The 18,747-nt window shown below is 43.2% G+C and overlaps 1 long non-coding RNA gene across 1 annotated transcript in view; it reads right to left on the bottom strand.

Moving 5' to 3' along the window:
• The window catches only part of LOC120238716, a 232,792-nt gene that overhangs the window by 106,945 nt on the left and 107,100 nt on the right, over positions 1 to 18,747 (bottom strand). The window lies entirely within an intron of this gene.

Raw genomic sequence — 18,747 nt, 5'->3', positions numbered from 1 at the left:
TCCTTCTCTGCCTGACTTATTTCGCTCAGCATAACACCCTCAAGGTCCATCCATGTTGCTACACATGGCCAGATTTCATTGTTTCTCATTGCCATGTAGTATTCCATGGTATAGATAAACCACATCTTCTTGATCCATTCGTCTGTTGATGGACACTTAGGCTCTTTCCATGTTTTAGCTATAACACGAGTTTTAATATAAGATCCTGTCACCCTAGATCCACCTAACTAGGGACTTAACTGCTGAGGCCACCAAGGGAGCTCATTACTGAGACTTCCACTCTCTGTGGTCACACGGTTTGGATATTAGGGAGGGTCCCTTCACAGCTGATGAGGTACCGTGCACAGTGCAGATGGCTAGACCCTATGAAAGACCCACGTCGTGGCTGGTGGAGGCCAGCCTCCACCATTACTACTCCTGTGACCTTCAGCCCATACTTAACTCTCAGAGGGTGGGGCTTTTTCTTCATTTTTTTAATTGAGTAAAATATACATAATATTAATTTAACCAATCATAAGTGGGTAATTCAGTGGCATTCAATACATGCACAATGCTATATAGCCAACACCATTATCTGTACCCAAAACATTTTCATCATCACGAACAAAAACTTTGTGCCCATGAAACAGTAACCCTCCCTTCCTCTCTCCCCAGCCCCTGGTAACATCTATTCAATTTCCTGTCTCTGTGAATTTGCCTACTCTAGGCACCTCCTATAAATGGAATCATACCATATTTGTCCTTCTGCATCTGGACTTTTTCACCTAGCATGATGTCTTCCAAGTCCATCCACATTGTAGCATGTATTACGATTTTATTCCTTTTCATGGCTGAATGTTATTCCATTATATGGGGATGCCCCATTCTGTTTATCCATACATCCGTTAATGGACACGTGGGCTGTTTCCACATTTTGGCCACTGTGAATATAGGTGTACAAGGATCTGTTTGAGTCCCTGCTTTCAATTCCTTTGGAGATATGCCCAGAGGTGGAATTACTGAATCATATAGTAGTTCTATTGACCTTTTCAGAAAGTGCCAGGACGTTTCATAAAGTGGCTGCACAATTTTATACTCCACCACCGGTGCATAAGGGGTCCAATTTACCCCACATTCTCATCAACACTTGTTATTTGTTGCTGCTGCTGTTTTTATAGCCAGCCCAGTGGGTGTGAGCAGGGTCTTCCTGTGGTTTTGATTTATAGTTCCCTGATGACTAATGACGTTGGGCATCTTTGCAGAGCCCTAGGTTTTATCTACAAAACAATAACAATTTCTGTTCTGCTTACTTCAGGGCTTGGTGACAGGGGCACATGACACCAGGGAAGTGAATGGACTCTGCAACACTCAGTGCAAGTTATTAATAAGATGATGCTTCCACACGAGGCACAGATGAGTGACTTTTCCTCGGAGGTTTGGGTGCATTGGAATAAGAGCAGAGCTGGGCAGTGTGTGAGGGCAGTAAGAAATAAGGGGTGTCTCGTTCTCACTGGGAGGCCCAAGCCGCTCCCACAACTCCAGCTGTTGAGGGCTAAATTCTGATATCACCCTCTCGCACCTGTCTCCAGATGTTTATGGGGGCTCCCGGCCTGAATGTTGCCCCTCTCCCTTTGCTGTTCTGGCGCTACAGAATGGAATTGGGTCTGAGAAAGATTTTGAAATATCTTTCCAGGAACACTTATGTGCGGTCTTGACCTTGTGATTTTACATGATCTTATACCACCATTACCATCCCAACACTGTGACCATGTGACCTGAGAAGAATTTTATATTCTGGTTGGTGAGGTCATATAAACAGCCATGACTCAAATGTCACTGGCTAGAGCTTAGTCCGAAACTCAGAACACTGTCAGATGCCCCTCGGCAAAGTGTTTCTAGAAATCCAGACCCACAGGAATCATCCCACTGGGCATTCCATGCCCCAGAGCCCTCATGGTGCTCTGACTGAAGTCAAAAATGGGGAGAATGTCTGTCTCCTCCACTCTGGACACCTGGGGATTCAAGTAGGGTTATGAGTGCCCTGACCTCACACGCCTCTGGGAGAGAATTAATCCAAGGGATTCTGTCCACACCACAGGCTAGAGACCCCAGTCTGTGGGTCAGGAGGAACAGACCCCAAGCTGTCTGCCTACATCCCATCCCCCTCCTTCTCTGGCTCCTCGCCCTATGTCCGTTCTCCTGTCCCTGGTATGACTCCTGCCTCACCTCCATTCTGTACATACCAGTCAGGGATACTACAGTGCAGTAGAGAAGCCAAGGTCACAGGATCTGGAGTCCAGACAACCAGGGTTTCAGTGACAACTGCACTAATGAACGCACTGCAGCCTTGGCCATGGGGCTTACTTTCATAAGCCTCTGTTTCCCCAGACGCTAACTGGGGATAAGGAGACCTTCTTTCAGAGTTGTTATGAGAATTAAGGGTTTACGGTAGCAGCTGGCACAAGGTATGGGTCGATCAATGTTAACTAACTTTATTTGGAGGTATATTTTTTCTTACAGTTGCTCCATGACTAAATCCAACCAATTCTCACCCCTCTCACCATTAACATCTCCGACTAAGCCCACCATCTCTTGCCACATTGCTCTGAGAGCCTGCCTACATTTGTTCCTGCTTCCCCACAGCAAGCGTGCACAGAGCTGATAGAATGCCCCTTTCCAAATTAAGTCAGGTTATGTGTACCCTCCACGTAAAACTCCCATCACATTAGGATAAAGCCAACCGGCTCTCCCTGCCCCTGCCTATTCCTCCTCCCTCCCCTCCCCACCCTCTGCCCAGCCTCTGAGGCCACCTTACTTTTCCCAGGCACACGGCTGCTGTCCTGCCTCATGGCCTAGTCCTTGCGTTCCCGCTGCTGGGACTGATCCCCCATGTCACTAAGTCTCTGCTCAAATGTACCACTTTGTCCTTCTGCATTCACCTTATCTACAATAGATGCCCCTCCCCCAGGGGCACTCTCTGTTCCCTTGCCCACTTTAAGTTCTTCATGGTACTTGTTATGTCTGAATGTTTGGCTCCTGACATTGAAATTCTAATGCCCAATGTGATGGTATCAGAAAGTGGGGCCTTTGGGAGGTGCTCGGTCATGAGGATGGAGCCCTCACAAATGGAATTAGTGTTCTTCTGAAAGGGACCCCCAAGAGCCCCTCGTGCTCTCTGCCACTTGAGGACACAGCAAGACGTCAGCGGTCTACAACTCAGAAGACAGTCTCCGCCAGGACCCTACCACGCTGGCACCATGATCTTGGACATCCAGCCTCCAGAAGTGTGAGAAATGTGTTTCTGTTTCATATCCCATCCAGTTTATGGCATTTTGTTATGGCAGCTCAAACAGTCTAATAAAGTACTTATCACTATATAAAATCATACCAACTGTGCGCTTATTTAATGCATAGTATTTATTTTGTGCAGTATCAATGCAATGCATAAAATATTACCCTCCTAACAGTTCCTATCTCTTTATTGTGCTTTATTCATCTGAATAGCACTCATCACCATCCGTGTGTTACTCATTAATGCGTTTTACTTACTTATAGTCTGTCTGTCTCATTAGAATGCAGGCTCCCTAAGGGCAGGAATCTTGCCCGGGGCCTGTCCATGCTCAGTATGGAGCAGGCCTTCGGTACATAGTTGCTGAATCGGTGAATAAGCTTGTACCCACTTCCTGTCTCCTTTTTCTAAAACACAAGTTGCCTCTCTCGATCCATACCCTTGTCCCCCACATCACAGGTCTACCCATGTGGGAGGGGGGCTCATCGCTGGTTTGGAAGGCCTCTCTAATCTCTGGGCACCAGCAACGCGGATTTATTTCAAGTTGACACAGGCCATGATGGAGCAGCTGGTGAGAAAATTCACTGCTTGTTCAGCTCTGGGTTCATGGTCATCAGACACGGGCAGCCGTGCGGACATGCAGTGTCCCAGAGGGGCCTCTAAGGAGACAGCAGTCACAGGCCAGTGTCCTTTCCCTGGTGTCAGGAGAGCAGACTGCCGTAAGAAGGGAGTGCACTTGACAAAACAGCCTGGCACCTCTCTGGGCTCGAGACCAGCAGGCCTCGGGGCCCCTCCGCCCTGCGCCCACGCACAGACTTGCGGCAGGTTCTCTTCAAGTGTGCCAGGGACCGTGACCTTAACTCCTGGCCCATTTGGACCCTTCATCTTTTCCATTTTGAGCTATGAACACAACATGCTCTCAGACAGCATACACAAATCACCACTTCTGCATGTGCGTGGGGTGGTAAAATATACAAAAGGTTTGGGGCGCCAGGGTGGCTCAGTCGGTTAAGCGTCTGACTTCAGCTCAGGTCATGATCTCCTGGTTGGTGAGTTCGTGCTCCGCAGTGTCTCCCTCTCTCTCTGCCCCTCCCCTGTACACACTCTGTCTCTCTCTGTCTCTCAAAAAATAAATAAACATTAAAAAAAAAAAAAAAATATATATATATATATATATACATAAGGCTTATCATGTTAGCCATTTTAAGTATACAGCTAAGTGGCATTAAGGACATTTGAGAACTTGATCCTTCAGCCTCATTTGGCTCAGGTAATAACATCTTCCTTATTAACACAAGTCTGCCTTCCCCTGAGGGTCCTTCTTCTACCCTGGTCGCTTCTTGATCTTCTTCGCAAGCATCTCTTCATTACCTGCCCACCAGATGTTAGCATTTCCCAGGGCTTAGCCTCCTGCTCGTCTCTACACACTCTCGTAGATGATTATATACGTGCTCACTGCTTTAAGTACCATCCGTAATTTGATGACCCACAAATTTAGATCTGCAACTCACATCACTCCTTTGAGTTCCAGACTCATATACACAACTACCTCCTTAAAATGCCCACTTGGATATCTCATGGGCATCTCATAGTTAATAAAGCCAACACTCAATTCTCAATTTGTCCCCCTCAAATCTTCACGCTCCTCCATCTCTGTAAATGGTACCACTATCCACATAATTGCTTACCTAACAAAACGAGGCCACCTCCTTAATCATAATCTCTCTCTCTCTCTCTGCCTTCAATTCAATCCATTACCAAGTTCTGTTGGTTTTGTTTTGCCCTCCAAAATATTTATTGACTCCCTCCACCTTTCTTCTATTCACTTCCAAATGTGTGATTCATCCCATCACCAGCTACCACCTGGACGGCCTCCTCAGGCCTCCTCACCGGATGTTCTCACTTCTGGTCTTACACATCTACAGTCTATGATCTCTGCAGAAATTAGGTCATGAGGCATGCCTCCTCCCTAAAACCTTTAATGGCTTCTCATTATACCGCAAATAAACACAAATGACTTATCATGGCCAATAAATCCTAAATGATCTGGGCCTTGCCCAATGCTCCAAGCTTATCCTGTAGCTGTCTTCTCCGGCCTATACTCCAAGCACCCAGTGTCCTTTTCCCCTTGACCATCCAGGACTCTCCACTTCGTGGCCTTTGAATTTACTCATCTCTTTCCCTACAGATACAGTCACCCACTTTCCCCCTGGTTGCCTCTTTCTCCTCCTTCAGAACTCAGCTGCATCTTACAGCTTGAGAGCAGTTTCCCTGACCATCCTAATTAGCTACATCTTCTACCTCTGCATTCTGGTAATTTCTTTGCTAGCATGCATTACAATTTATGCTCAGTTGATCATTTGAAAATATTTTTTACACCTTCTTAGTGTCAGACAGTAAGCTAGGCCAAGGGGATACAGCTGTAAACAAAATCTGATAGAGCCCATACTCTGATAGAGCTTTTAGTGTAGTAAAGAAGAAATATATTCATTTCTTTAAAAAATCACCACTGTGAGATTATAATACAAAGGGCCTTAGCACTACAAAGAAATTTCTACTTCAGAATATAATTAAGAAGCTAGCAGTGTATTGTGTTGTGGGTAGGTTTCCCCAGAGAAGTGATGGGCTCAGCTGGCATCTGGGGATTAGCAGGGGTTAACCAGGCAAAAGGGAGGAGAGTGGATTTCCAGGCAGAAGGAAGAACTTATGCAAAGACCTTTCAGGAAGATGGGGCAAAATGCTAGGAAGGCCAGGATGGCAGCGGCAGAGAATGCAGAGAGAGGTGCGGGACATGACCAGGGGGGCTAGCCAGGAAACACCACGCTGGGACTTGTAGGCCTCATCAAGGAACATGGTTCAATCTCAGGAAACAAAGAGAGCTGTTCAAGGGCTGTGGGTAGGAGGGGGGTTAGAGGTCAGGACTCACAGGATGGCATCTGCTTTTGCAGAAGATCACGCTAGCTATGGTGTGGGAAGCAGCTTGAGGCCATAGGAGAGCTGAGGCACTAGGGGGGAGCTTTCGGGCTGGACTGGGGAGCTGTAATGGTGGCAGGCGGGGGGCTGGCAGCGAGGCAGGGAGAAGAGGAAAGACACATTGGGAGGATATTCAGAAATCAAATCAATAGGGATTGATGGTGGACTTGATAGACTCAATAGAAGGAGAAGAAAGGTTCAAGGAAAACTTGTAGATTTCTGACTTAACGAATTGCCAGACTACTCACTGAAACAGGGAACACTGAAAACGAGAAACAGAAAATTAGACGTGAACTGGGTAGGGATTTTCAGAGGGAGGTGATCATGAGTTGAGTCTGAGGTATCTTTGGGGAACGCAAATAGATATAACGCAGGATTGAGAAGCAGTGATATAACAGACTTGAGTCAGCAGCCCCACACAGAAGTGTGAGCTGAAGCTCTAATTTAGGGGTTCACTGATATATATATATAAAGGACTGAATATCTGTGCCCCCCTCTAAAATTCATATATTGAAATCTTAAATCCCAGTGGGGCCTTTGGAAGGCAATTAGTTCATAGCATGGAGCCCTCACGAATAGGATTAGTGCCCTTATAATCAAGGTGAACCCCATGGTTTTGAATTGGAGGAACTGAGAAGGTGGAGTTTATCTTTAGCAGAGATGAAAGAGTCGTGGGAGGAGAAAGTTTTGGGTGAAGATCACTAGCTCAGTTCTAGCCTGTTATGTGGGAGGTGCCTAAGAGAGTTGTCACGTGGCTATTGAGGTAAGAAGTTCCAAAGAGTCAAGGTGACCTCATCCAATCCCACTGGTTTTAAATACCATCTATTTAAGTACCATCTATATGCCGATGGCTCCACATTTTCTACCTCCAGCCCTGAGAGTAAGGGTTGAAAAGAGAAGAGGTCTGATCATGAGGCCCTGGGACATCCCCAAGTATAGAGGGTAGGAAGATGGGAGAAGCCAGCAAAAGAGACTGAGAAGGAGAGACCAAAGAGGGAGAAGGAGAGCCAGAAGAAAGGGGTTGTTCTAGAAGCCAAGAGAAGAAAACCCTTCAAGGTGAGGAGAGGTAACCAGTGAATTAAATACAGCCGATAAGTCCAAAGAGATGAGAACCAAGGAATATGCTCACTGTTGACCTTGGAAAGATTTCTTTCCACAGTAACCCACAGATAAGAAAGACCGGAACCAGTGGCTCCAGACAACTTTCCTAGGAGTTTTGCTGTAAAGCAAAGGAGATAAATGGAGTGGTAGCTGGAAGGTAGAGTGAGGTTCAAAATAGCCTTGAGGTTTTTTTTTTTTAAATGGAAGAAATAGCAACACATATATGAATGCTGACGCAAATGGTCAGCATAATACAGGAATCAAATGAGTAGTGAATACAAATGAATAATTCAGGACAGAATGGTGGGGATGCTGTCGCAACGCAACGCTCTCGAGTAGGGGAGGGGGGGCTAGCCATCAGGTGAAAGGGCTGGTAGAAGGCTGAGGCAGAGAGCACTCATCCCTCCTGGTGGGAAATAGAACAGAAATGTAGGTAGGTGGATCCATAGGCGGGTGGGAGCTTTTGCAAGTTCTCTGCCTGTGGTGTTAGTTTTCTCAGTAAATTGAGAACAAAGAGCATCGGTGGAAAGTGAAGAGAGAGACGAGGAGAAGAGGGGCTGAGAAGAGAGAGGGAGACACGAAATGGTCATCTAGGAGAGGGAAGGGTAACTGGAGCAGGAGGTATAGGATAATTGCTGGGCAATGTTATGGCTCCACATGAGGTTCGTGATCGAATATTTACCGTGACCTTGAGGATTAGGGGTTTTAAGTTATTGATCTTGAAGGTGGGGCAGATTCAGGCGATGCCAATGTCCAGGTTATATTTGCGGACATGGGTGGCTGAGATGGAATGAGAGAGGACATTTGGTATCATGGTTTTGCTTACTGGCTCATCTCCTGGGCAGGGTCTATGCCCATTCTCTACCACCAGGTACAGTGCCCGCTGCACTGTGTACCTGTCACAAAGGAGGTGCTCAATGAACACTGGATAAAATACAAACATTTTACATATTATAAAATACTTCACATATCACATTCTGCTCTCTCCTCCTCCCCATATCCCCCTGTTCTTTATCTTCTGCACTGACTCTTAGAAATTACTAATGAGTTCAATGTCACATTTAAAACACATCTGCATTCATTCTTTCTCATTGCCATGTAGTATTCCATTGTACAAATATACCACATCTTCTTGATCCATTCTGGCCATGTGTAGCAACATGGATGGAACTAGAGGGTGTTATGCTGAGCGAAATAAGTCAGGCAGAGAAGGACAGATACCATAGGTTTGCACACATAGGTAGATTAGGAAGAACTTAACGGAGGACCATGGGGGAGTAGAAGGGGAAAAATATTTGGGGAGAGGGAGGGAGGCAAACCATGAGAGACTCTTGAATGCTGAGAACAGACTGAGGGCTGATGGGGGTGGGGGAGGGGAAGGGGGGGTGATGGGCATGGAGGAGGGCACTTGTTGGGATGAGCACTGGGTGTTACATGGAAACCAACTTGATAATAAACTATTTAAAAATAAATAAATAAAATAAAACAGTAAAAAAATATAAAATACATCTGCATTTATGGATGATTACAGCAGTTTCTGGAAGAAGAAACCCAAGGACCTAGCTTATGTGTAAAGTTAGGAAAGAGGCCATTTATTCACACCAGTCACTTATTTTATGATAACACAAAACTTTATATAGGACATTTTCGATTCAAGCATGTTTACAACTATCATCTCCTCTCATCTTCAGAAAAATCCCGAGAGGCAGGTGCAGGGACAGCATCGTTCCTGTTTCACAGGCAAGAGAACGGAGGAAAGTGCTTTTCCTGGTCACATGGCCAGTCAGGGGCAGAGCAGGAGTAAAATCTGCCCACCCCTCACCCCAGTACGGCACAGGCTGTTCACCTTGGAAGTTCTCGTGATTTTGCTGTTTCATGTGACCCCACTGCCCTTTGAATTTCAGATCTCCCTTGAGTACCTGCCCACTCAATCTTTTTCTCCTCTTTCCAGCCTCCCTCCCAGAGATGTGTCTCAGGCTTGGGAACAGGGGTTGGAAAATCCAGATCTCAGGGACACAGCTGAAGACGAACTGGCAGGATACATGTCCATAGGACTATCCAGCAGCTCCAAATCCAGTCCATCATAACGAAGGTTCTTTACAGGAAGTGGAGCTTCTGGACTTGCCCCAACACCCCACCCCTACCAGATTCTTTTCCTGGAATCTCACTCTAAATACTCCTTACCACTTACTGTGTGATCACTGTGTGGGGGCACCGGGTCGAATACCACGTGTATTACAATTTTTATTATTTTACACTGAAAACACTGCAAAAAGAGTATTCTTGCCCCCATTTTTACACATAAGAAAACTGATGCAGAAGGAGGTCATAACTTGCCAAGGTCACACAGCCAAGTAATTAGCGGGGCTGAGACTGAAACTCAGGTCTGAACCCAACGTCCTTGCTTAAACTGCGATTATACCATCTCTCCATTTCTTGCTGAAGAACAAGAAACAGAAGCAACTTCAGTTAAATTGTTCACGTTAATTATTGCTTCCACCCCTCCCCTTACTGCGGAGCCAGTTTTCTCTAAGGCATCTCACTCCAGGCTTGATTGGGGAACAGATCGACATGTGAATGGCAGGTCCTGGCTGGAGATAAACTATTGAATGGCTAATTCCCGCCACTAGGGGGAAGTAGGAAGAGATGGGGAGAGGAAGGAAGTTAGGAACCATCACTATGGTCCAGGTACTTTATCCAGGACCCTGGTGAAAGAGGTGGGAAACACTGGGAGGGATGGACACTCCCACAGTTTTTCTCTAATGAGTTCCCCATCACTGTACTCCCCCAGATATATAGTATTTGCTACCTATTGTAGTACTACTACGGATAGTACCTACGGCTTGCTATCCCAGCTGAGACCTTAGCCGTGACCATTATGACAAAGTATTCTGCTTTCTGCAATTAGTCTTGCCCTAGCATGATGGCCACCTGGGGCATTCTTTTCAAACTATGCCACAATCCAAAACTGAACTGCCAAGGAGCAGAGCCCTGAGAGAATGAGGAAACAGAGGTAAGCTTCACAGGCTTCCCAGCAGGGTCCATAAGGCAGTTCTAGGCTCTCCCAGGCACCAAGGCAGGGAGCAAAGGGCTATGGACATCACATTTTGCTTACTGCTCCTCAAGATATACATTTCCACAGCAGGATGGTGGCGGGGGGAGGGGAGATGACAGCATCTTCTGAGTAAACACCACACGTTTGATCCCTTTTCCTATTAAACTTAAGCCACATGACCTCAAATTGCATTTTATTTCCCGCAACTTGCTACATTTCTGAAGATTTCCACAACAACCCTGCATTACATGTATAATGGAGACAGGTATTAAACTTTCATTTGTTCTGCAGGGACAGGCTGGAAATAAGATGCCCGAGAAGGTATGAAGTGGTTGGTGTGCGGTAAGAAAGATGTCGGCTCTAGCAGAAATGCCTCTCCCAGGTTGGAATCCCTCTAGCTGGTGCATCTAAAAGTCATAAGCACAGATGCTGTGGTAGCAATTTGGATCATTAGTGGGATGTGCTGGGAGACCGTGCTATGCTCAGAGCTGGCAGGAAAGATATTGGGCTGGTCCTGGGGAGCCAGGAAGAGCAATCCCACTCATCTCAGGCTACTTAGTACGGAGAGAATTAACCCACACAGGGAGCCAGACTACCAATGAGTGAACCAGGCCTTTTCCTCACTCTCAAAGCCCCACTAAGAAGTTGCTTTTCCTTTCAAGGGGAGTGATGGATTTCCAGGCATCACAAGGCAATCTCACTGTATTTAAAGAACATATCTGTTCTCAAAAAGTTGCTTTCTGCAAATTAAATTTTCATATGCCAAATCCTACTTTCCCATACCTTTTTTTATTATCAAATGAAGTAGCGTTCTTGAGAGAATACAGCCAACCCACTCCGGGGAATACCACACAAGGTGAAAGGCAGCACACTTTAAAAAAAAAAAAAGGAGTATTTTTTAAATAAGCCTCTCAAAATAAGGTACATGTGATCAGTTTCTCAAAATAAGCTATAAACTATGAATGTAAGTAGCCAGAAATATCTGTCTCCTTGGCCAGCAGCTTCATGGTCCAAAGGAAAACCCATAATGATAGCTGAGCTAAATAAAAGAGACTTTTATTCTCTGTCTTTTAGTCTCTAGAACAGTCTTTAAAAAAAAAAAAAAAAGATTGAGGGTGTCTGGATAATAAGCTATTGTCTCTGAGCTTTGTGATAGGGGTGCTCAGCTCCAAAAGCCACCTTCCCTGCTTAGCCAGCTAGATTCCCAACAGACTAGACGATAGGGGGCGCTAGAAGGAGGAAGTAGGGACATGATCTGCCATGTTGGCCTCATCAGCAGTGCCTCCCTATTCTGGAAGTGGCAGCTTGGTTTCAACTTCCAGTTTTCTCCATGCTCCCAGAACGAGCCTCATTGTGCTCCCTTATTTGCAATGGTGGGTTGGAACAAGCTCGCTCAAGAGAATTTCAGGAATTTTGTAAGCTAATTTTAAGCAAAATTACTATCAAAAATTAAATTACATAAACTCACTGTATTAGTTAGAGCTGCACTGTCAGAACTACGGTAACCATGCACTCCAAAGCGGGTGGCTTTAACAGCAGATGTTTACTTTCTCACAGTCCTAGAGCCCAGAAGTCCAAGATCAAGGTGTCTTCAGAATGGTTTCTTTCTGAGGCCTGTGAGGAAGAATCTGTTTCGTGGCCCTCCCCTAGCTGCTGGTGGTTTGTTGGCAATCTTTGGCTGCCTTTGGCTTGTGGAAGAGTAACTCCGATCTCTGCCATTATGTTCACATGGTGTTTTCCCCGTGGTCGTGTAGGTCCCCAAACCTCCCTTTAGAAGGACACTAGTCATGTTGGCTTAGGGCTCATCCTACAGACCTCATTTTAACTTGATTGCCTCTATAGACACCGTGTCTCCAAATAAGGTCACATTCTGAGATACTGGAGGTAAGAACTCCAACATGCCTTTTGGGGGGACATGATTCAAACAAATTATAGACAGGGAGAACAGACAATGGTTGCCAGGGGTTACAGAAGGGAAATGAAGAGGCAACTATTAAGACACAGCAAGAGGGAGTTTCTTTGCGATGATGGGACATTTTTGAATCTAGATTGTGGTGGTTATGGTTATCCAAATCTCTATAGGTGACAAAATGTCATAAAACTATACACAAAGACATAAAAAGATGAGTAAATGCAAAAACTGGCCCAGGTCTATACTCAAGCTAATTGTATTGTGCCAATCTATTTCCTGGTTTCAATGATATACAGGTGTCACAATTAGGGAAAGCCAGAGGATGTCACAATTGGTATAGGGGTACTGTTTTTGCAACTCCTGTAAGTCTATAATTATTTCAAAATAAAAAAGGCTTTTTATTTTTTTTAATATTTTTTATTTATTTCTAGGAGAGAGAGAGACAGCGTGAGCAGGGGAGGGTCAGAGAGAGAGGGAGATACAGACTCTGAAACAGGCTCCAGGTTCTGAGCTGGCAGTCAGCACAGAGCCCAATGCGGGGCTCGAACCCACGAACCGTGAGATCATGACCCAAGCAAAAGTCAGACACTTAACCGACTAAGCCACCCAGGCGCCCCTAAAAAAGGCTTTTTAAATAAATAACAGACATGCCCCCCAAAAACCCCACAAATAATCCAATTAGAAATGAGCAGAAGACCTGCATAGACATGTCGCCAAAGAAGACATACAGATGGCCAACAGACACATGAAAAGATGCTCAAGATCACTCATCATCAGGGAAATGCAAATCAAAACCACAATGAGATATCCCCTCACGCCTGTCAGAATGACTAGTGTCAAAAAGACAAGAAGTAACAAATATAGTGAGAATGTGGAGAAAAACAAACACTTATGCACTGTTGGTGAAAATGCAAATTGGTGCAGCTACTGTGGAAGACGGTATGGAGATTCCTCAAAAAATTAAAAACAGAATTGCCATGTGATCCAGTAATTGCACTACTGGGCATTTACCCAAAGAATATGAAAGCACTAATTCAAAAAGACATGCACACCCATGTTTATTTATTCCTGCATTATTTACATTAGCCAAGATATAAAGGCAATCTAAATGTCCATCAAAAGATGATATTATCCTCTTTATCTGCTCATACACACAATGGAATATTACTCAGCCATCAAAAGAGTGAGACCATGCCATTTGAGACAGCATGGATAGATGCAGAGGGTATTCTGCTGATGTGAAATAAGTCAGACAGCAAAGGACAAGTATACGATATCACTTATATGTGGAATCTAAAAAAAAAAAAAAAAAAAAAAAAAAAAAAAAAAAAAAAAAAAAAAAAAAAAAAAAGAACAAAGCAGAAACAGACCAATAAATACAGGCCAAAAAAACCCCAAACTGGTGATTGCCAGAGCAGAGTATAAGGATGAGGAATATGGATGGAGGGGAGAGGGAGATACAGGCTTCCAGTTATGAAATGAATAAGTCATGGGAATAAAAGGTACAGCACAGGGAATACAGTCAATGATACTGTAACATTATGCCCTTGTATAGTGACCGACACTAGCGACACTTGTGGTGAAGGTAGCATAATTTACAGAGTTGCTGAATCACTATGTTGTGCATCTGAAACTACTGTAACATGTGTGTTAACTATAGTTAAATAAAAAATAAGTAAAATCTTTAAAAATAAAATTAAAAACCAACAAAAGTAACTGATATCCCAAACTCATTACTTGCTAAATATCTGCATTTTGCCGTCATCTGTGCTCTGAGCTCCCAGCTCTGCAGACGCCTTCGTCCCAGCTTCCAGCTTCTTCCTTTGTTGCCCCCAGCCACAGAGATGACAGCTGTTTCCCGCAATTATCTCTGCGCTGCCTCAGTGTTCCCTTTCGCCTTCTGTTCCCTAACACCTGCATCAGTAAATCCTTATATTAAATTCTCTCTGTTAATTACGTTTGTTGTCCTGACTGATAAACCAGTCAACATAAATGTTCTCCAAATGATGCAAATGGCTCCTATGATGGTAGAAGATAAAGCATTTTCATTTCCCAAAACTACAAAAGACCCAGTCTACATGCCTCTTCCAATTACCCTAGGATTTCGTTTTGGAAAATGGCATTCCCAAAGGATGCTGGGAACAGAGCCTGCATGACCCCAAAAGCACATAGCAATAGCTGTCCCAAGAGCCTGCATATATAAGATTATAAAGCAACTTCAGAGACTAATACTTTGTTTTAAATATTAACAATAATTTTTTCTGATTATAAAGGTAATCCATGCTGCCTTGTAGAGTACAAATGCACAGTCCCAACATCCAGAGAGATATCACTTTTAGTATTTTTATGTGCTTTCTTCCATAATTCTCGTGATACGTAATATAAACAATTTGTATCTGTCTAAATGGGTAGCTTTTATTTCTTTTTAATTTTTTTAATGTTCCATTTATTTTTGAGAGAGAGAGCAAGCAGGAGAGGGGCAGAGAGAGGAGGAGACATAGAATTTGAAGCAGGCTCCAGGCTCTGAGCTGTCGGCATGGAGCCTGGCCAGGGCTCAAATCCATAAACCATGAGATCATGACCTGAGCTGAAGTTGGATGCTTAACCGACTGAGCCACCCAGTTGCCCCTATTTTCTTTTAAGCTTATATTTTGAGAAAGACAGAGATGGTGAGCATGCACGCATAGAGAGGAGGGGGTGGAGCAGAGAGAGAGAGGGAAAGAGAGAATCCCAAGCAGGCTCCACACTGACAGCTTGGAGCCCAACGCAAGGCTTGATCTCATTGTGAGATCCTGACCTGAACCAGAATCAAGACGCTTAACTGACTGAGCCACTCAGGTGCCCCTAAATACGTAGCTTTTAAATATGTAAAATGAGATTGAGTTCATTTATAGATAACTACTACATTCTGAAGATAATTATCAGCCACTCTTCTTCACTTTGATGAATAAGTATAGGCTTTAGGTAAGGATTCTGGCAGAGAGATCTGAGAGAGCACAGCTGGAGTCTGCAGACAAACAGACATACTCATCCCACGCCCAGCCCAGTCTTCAGCATGGGGTTCTCGAGGCAGACCCTTCCCTGGTCAGCTGCACATGGGATAATTTTGCTGCTTCAGACTCTCTGATCCCCAGAGCATGGGCAGAGCTGACCTCAGGAGGCAGGCCTGGCCCCACCTCCAGTGCACACCCTGGCAAGCAGGAAAAGAGCCCTTGCAAACAAGGGGGCAGACTTCTAGCATCAAGGTCTGTCCCCCAGGGAGCACTCAAACTCCCCCAAAGGAGGAATCAGGAGCAGTGGAATCTGAGAGCATTTATCACACCTGCTAAGGAAGTCATCCCTCCTCTCCACAGAGAAGCAAAGCGAGTGAGGACACACATGGAGAGAAAAGCTGAATGTGTTTTCTTGCTAAAGTTCCCTCTTGGAAACACAAGGTGTAGGGAATAGAAAACCCCTCACAGACAGTATCTGAATCATTTTTTTTCAGGTAGTGCTGTATTATGAGCTTATCTGTCATCAAAATTCTTCAAAAACATGACTTTATACTTTGGGAATTCTTCTTATTATAAAACAATACATAGTCATTGTAAAAGTTTGAGAAAGAAGGCAAACTGCAAGAAGGAAATGAGAAGTACAGTTAATCCCATGATCCCAAGTAACTACTGCTAACATTTTGGCAGAAATCGTTCCCTGTATCATGCAAAGAATGACACAGCCTATATTGTTTGGTAACATGTTTTTCATTAAATGTAACCTAAAACACCTTTACATATTTTCTCATTCCTCTGGTGCTGTATAACAAAGCACATCAAAACTTTGTGGTTTAAAAGGACAGTTTAACTTTGCTCATGATTTTGTGGATAGGGCCCGGCCACACTCCAGGAGATGGAGAAATAGTCTCCATCCTTCCAAGGTCATAGAGCAGAAGAGCAGGTAGGATAGAAGACAGCCATCTTTGGAAAATACAATATGCTGCATGTTGTTAAAGACTCTTCTTCGTAACTGGAACAGCAGAATGATATGTATTTTTAAATGTGTTCCTCATTGATTTAATGAATTTCCAATCTTTGCAAAATTTAGAAACAGTATGATAAACAGCTCCATGATGAACATTCCTGTACATAAAACTTTATCTGCATCTCTGCAGTTTTTATTAGGATAAACTATTCAAGGTGGAGTTATAGAGTGATAGAGTTACAGCTCCTTGATATAAACGGCCAAATTAATTTCCAGAAAACCCTAATTTAGATACACTCCACCTAAAAATATTTTGCTTCCTGAAAAAAAAAGTCTCATCAATACTTTTCTTTAAAAATACAGTTGGGGGGCGCCTGGGTGGCTCAGTCAGTTAGGCGTCAGACTTCGGCTCAGGTCATGATCTCACGCACGGTTCATGGGTTTGAGCCCCACGTCAGGCTCTGTGCTGACTGCCAGCTCAGAGCCTGGAGACTGTTTCAGATTCTGTATCTCCTCTCTCTCTCTGACCTTCCCCTGCTAACACTGTCTGTCTGTCTGTCAGTCTCTCTCTCAGAAATAAATAAAACATTAAAAAAATTTTTTAATACAGTTGACTATTTTTATCTATTATTTTATCAGATACCTGACATTTTCATTGAAGATTAATTAAATTTATAAATAAACCTGGGATTAACCGTTTTGTGTTCTGCTCTTCCTTTGTATTTATCGGTGGAAACTTACTCATTATTGAATCATCCCTAGCACATTACACCTTTGCAATTGTTTGAGGAAGGATAACTTTCTCTATTATATATTTAAACTAGGGGAGCCTGGTGGCTCAGTCAGTTAAGTATCAGACTCTTGATTTCAGCTCAGGTCATGATCTCACAGTTCGTGAATTTGAGTCCCATGTCAGGCTCTGTGCTGAGGGCACACAGACTGCTTGGGGTTATCTCTCTCTACCCCTCCCCTGCTCAGTCACGTGTGTGAACACTCTCTCTCCCTCTCTCTGCCCCTCCTGTGCTCACTCATGTGTGTGAACATTCTCTCTCTCTCAAAATAAAAATAAACTTTAAAAAAAAGTTTAAACTGATTATCAATGTTAAATTGGGGAAGTGCTTATTTTGTATATTTATTCATAGTCATCCATCCTTCTAAGCTGTTATTAGTTTCAGTAATTGGTGGACTGCTTCTCATAGGTTTTCTGGGTATACAATTGCATTAACTACAAGTAGTGGCACCTTTGATCTCCTTTCAGCTGCCCATCCTATCTTTTTGTGTTAGCTAACATATTCAGAACAGTATTAATTAATACACCAAGACGAGATATTTTGATCTTATTCTTGATTTTAAATAGAATACATCTGGTGTTTTCCCCTTAATTATGATATATGCTATTGTTTAATAAAAATAGTCTTTAGCATTTAAAAACTCCTCTATTTCTAGTTTGCTATATCTGTTTATTCACAATTGGCACAGAAATTTCTGAAATGCCTTCGACATCTACTGAGATGATGAAGATTTTCTCTTTAGACTTACTGATATAATCTTCTATTTCCTAATATTAAATGATTTTTGTATTCCCAGAATAACCCAGTGGAATCATCATAGATTGCTCTTCTTATATACTCTTGAAATTGATTTGTGAGCACTTTAGAAATCCTGTGTCTATATACAGTGAGAACGGTTTGTAACTTTCTATTTTACGATATCTTTCTCAAAGTCTGTTACAGAAATATATTTCCTTTGTGAGGGAATGAGAAGATTTTAATATTTACTCTGGAACAGTTCAAATGGCATTGGAATTATGTGATCCTTTAAAAATTAAAAGCAAAACAATGGGGCACCTAGGTGGAAAAGTCAGTTGAGCCTCTGACTCTTGATTTTGGCTTAGGTCATGATCCCAGGGTCATGGGATCAAGCCCTGCATTGGGCTCTGCACTGAACATGGAGCCTGCTTAAGATTCTCTCTCTCCCTCTGCCCCATTGCCCATTCACATTATCTTTCTCTCCTTCTAAAATTAACAAAAAAAATTAAAAGCAAAATCATCTAAAAGTGGACCGTGTTTAAGGGTCAATTCTTTTTCTTCTTGTTAATATAATGTTACCTATTTTTTTAATTGTATCAGACTTATTTCAGGTAAATTTTTTAATAAATTAGCATAAAGTTGTTTTTAATTATCATTTGAAATTACTGTATCTGTTGATACATTTCCTTTCTCGTATGTGTTTTTATCTCTGCATTTTCTCTTGCCATCATACTATTAGCCATAAATTGTCTATTTTGTGATTTATTTATATTCATTCTTAGATTTGTCTACTATTTTTGTTTAAAAAGGAAGTGATTTTTAAAATATTTTCTAAATACTGAGCTCCTTGTGTTTGGTGGACAATTTTTCCAATTTCTTAAGATTATTACTTACTTCATTTTTTTGTTTAATTTTAAAAGCATTTCAAAGCTATGCATAAGCCTTGAATTAA

The sequence above is a fragment of the Hyaena hyaena genome, unplaced genomic scaffold (genome assembly GCF_003009895.1).
Source record: "Hyaena hyaena isolate Hyena2069 unplaced genomic scaffold, ASM300989v1 scaffold_8, whole genome shotgun sequence".
In the NCBI taxonomy this organism is placed as follows: Eukaryota; Metazoa; Chordata; class Mammalia; order Carnivora; family Hyaenidae; genus Hyaena; species Hyaena hyaena.
This window is presented reverse-complemented; position numbering and strand designations above follow the sequence as displayed.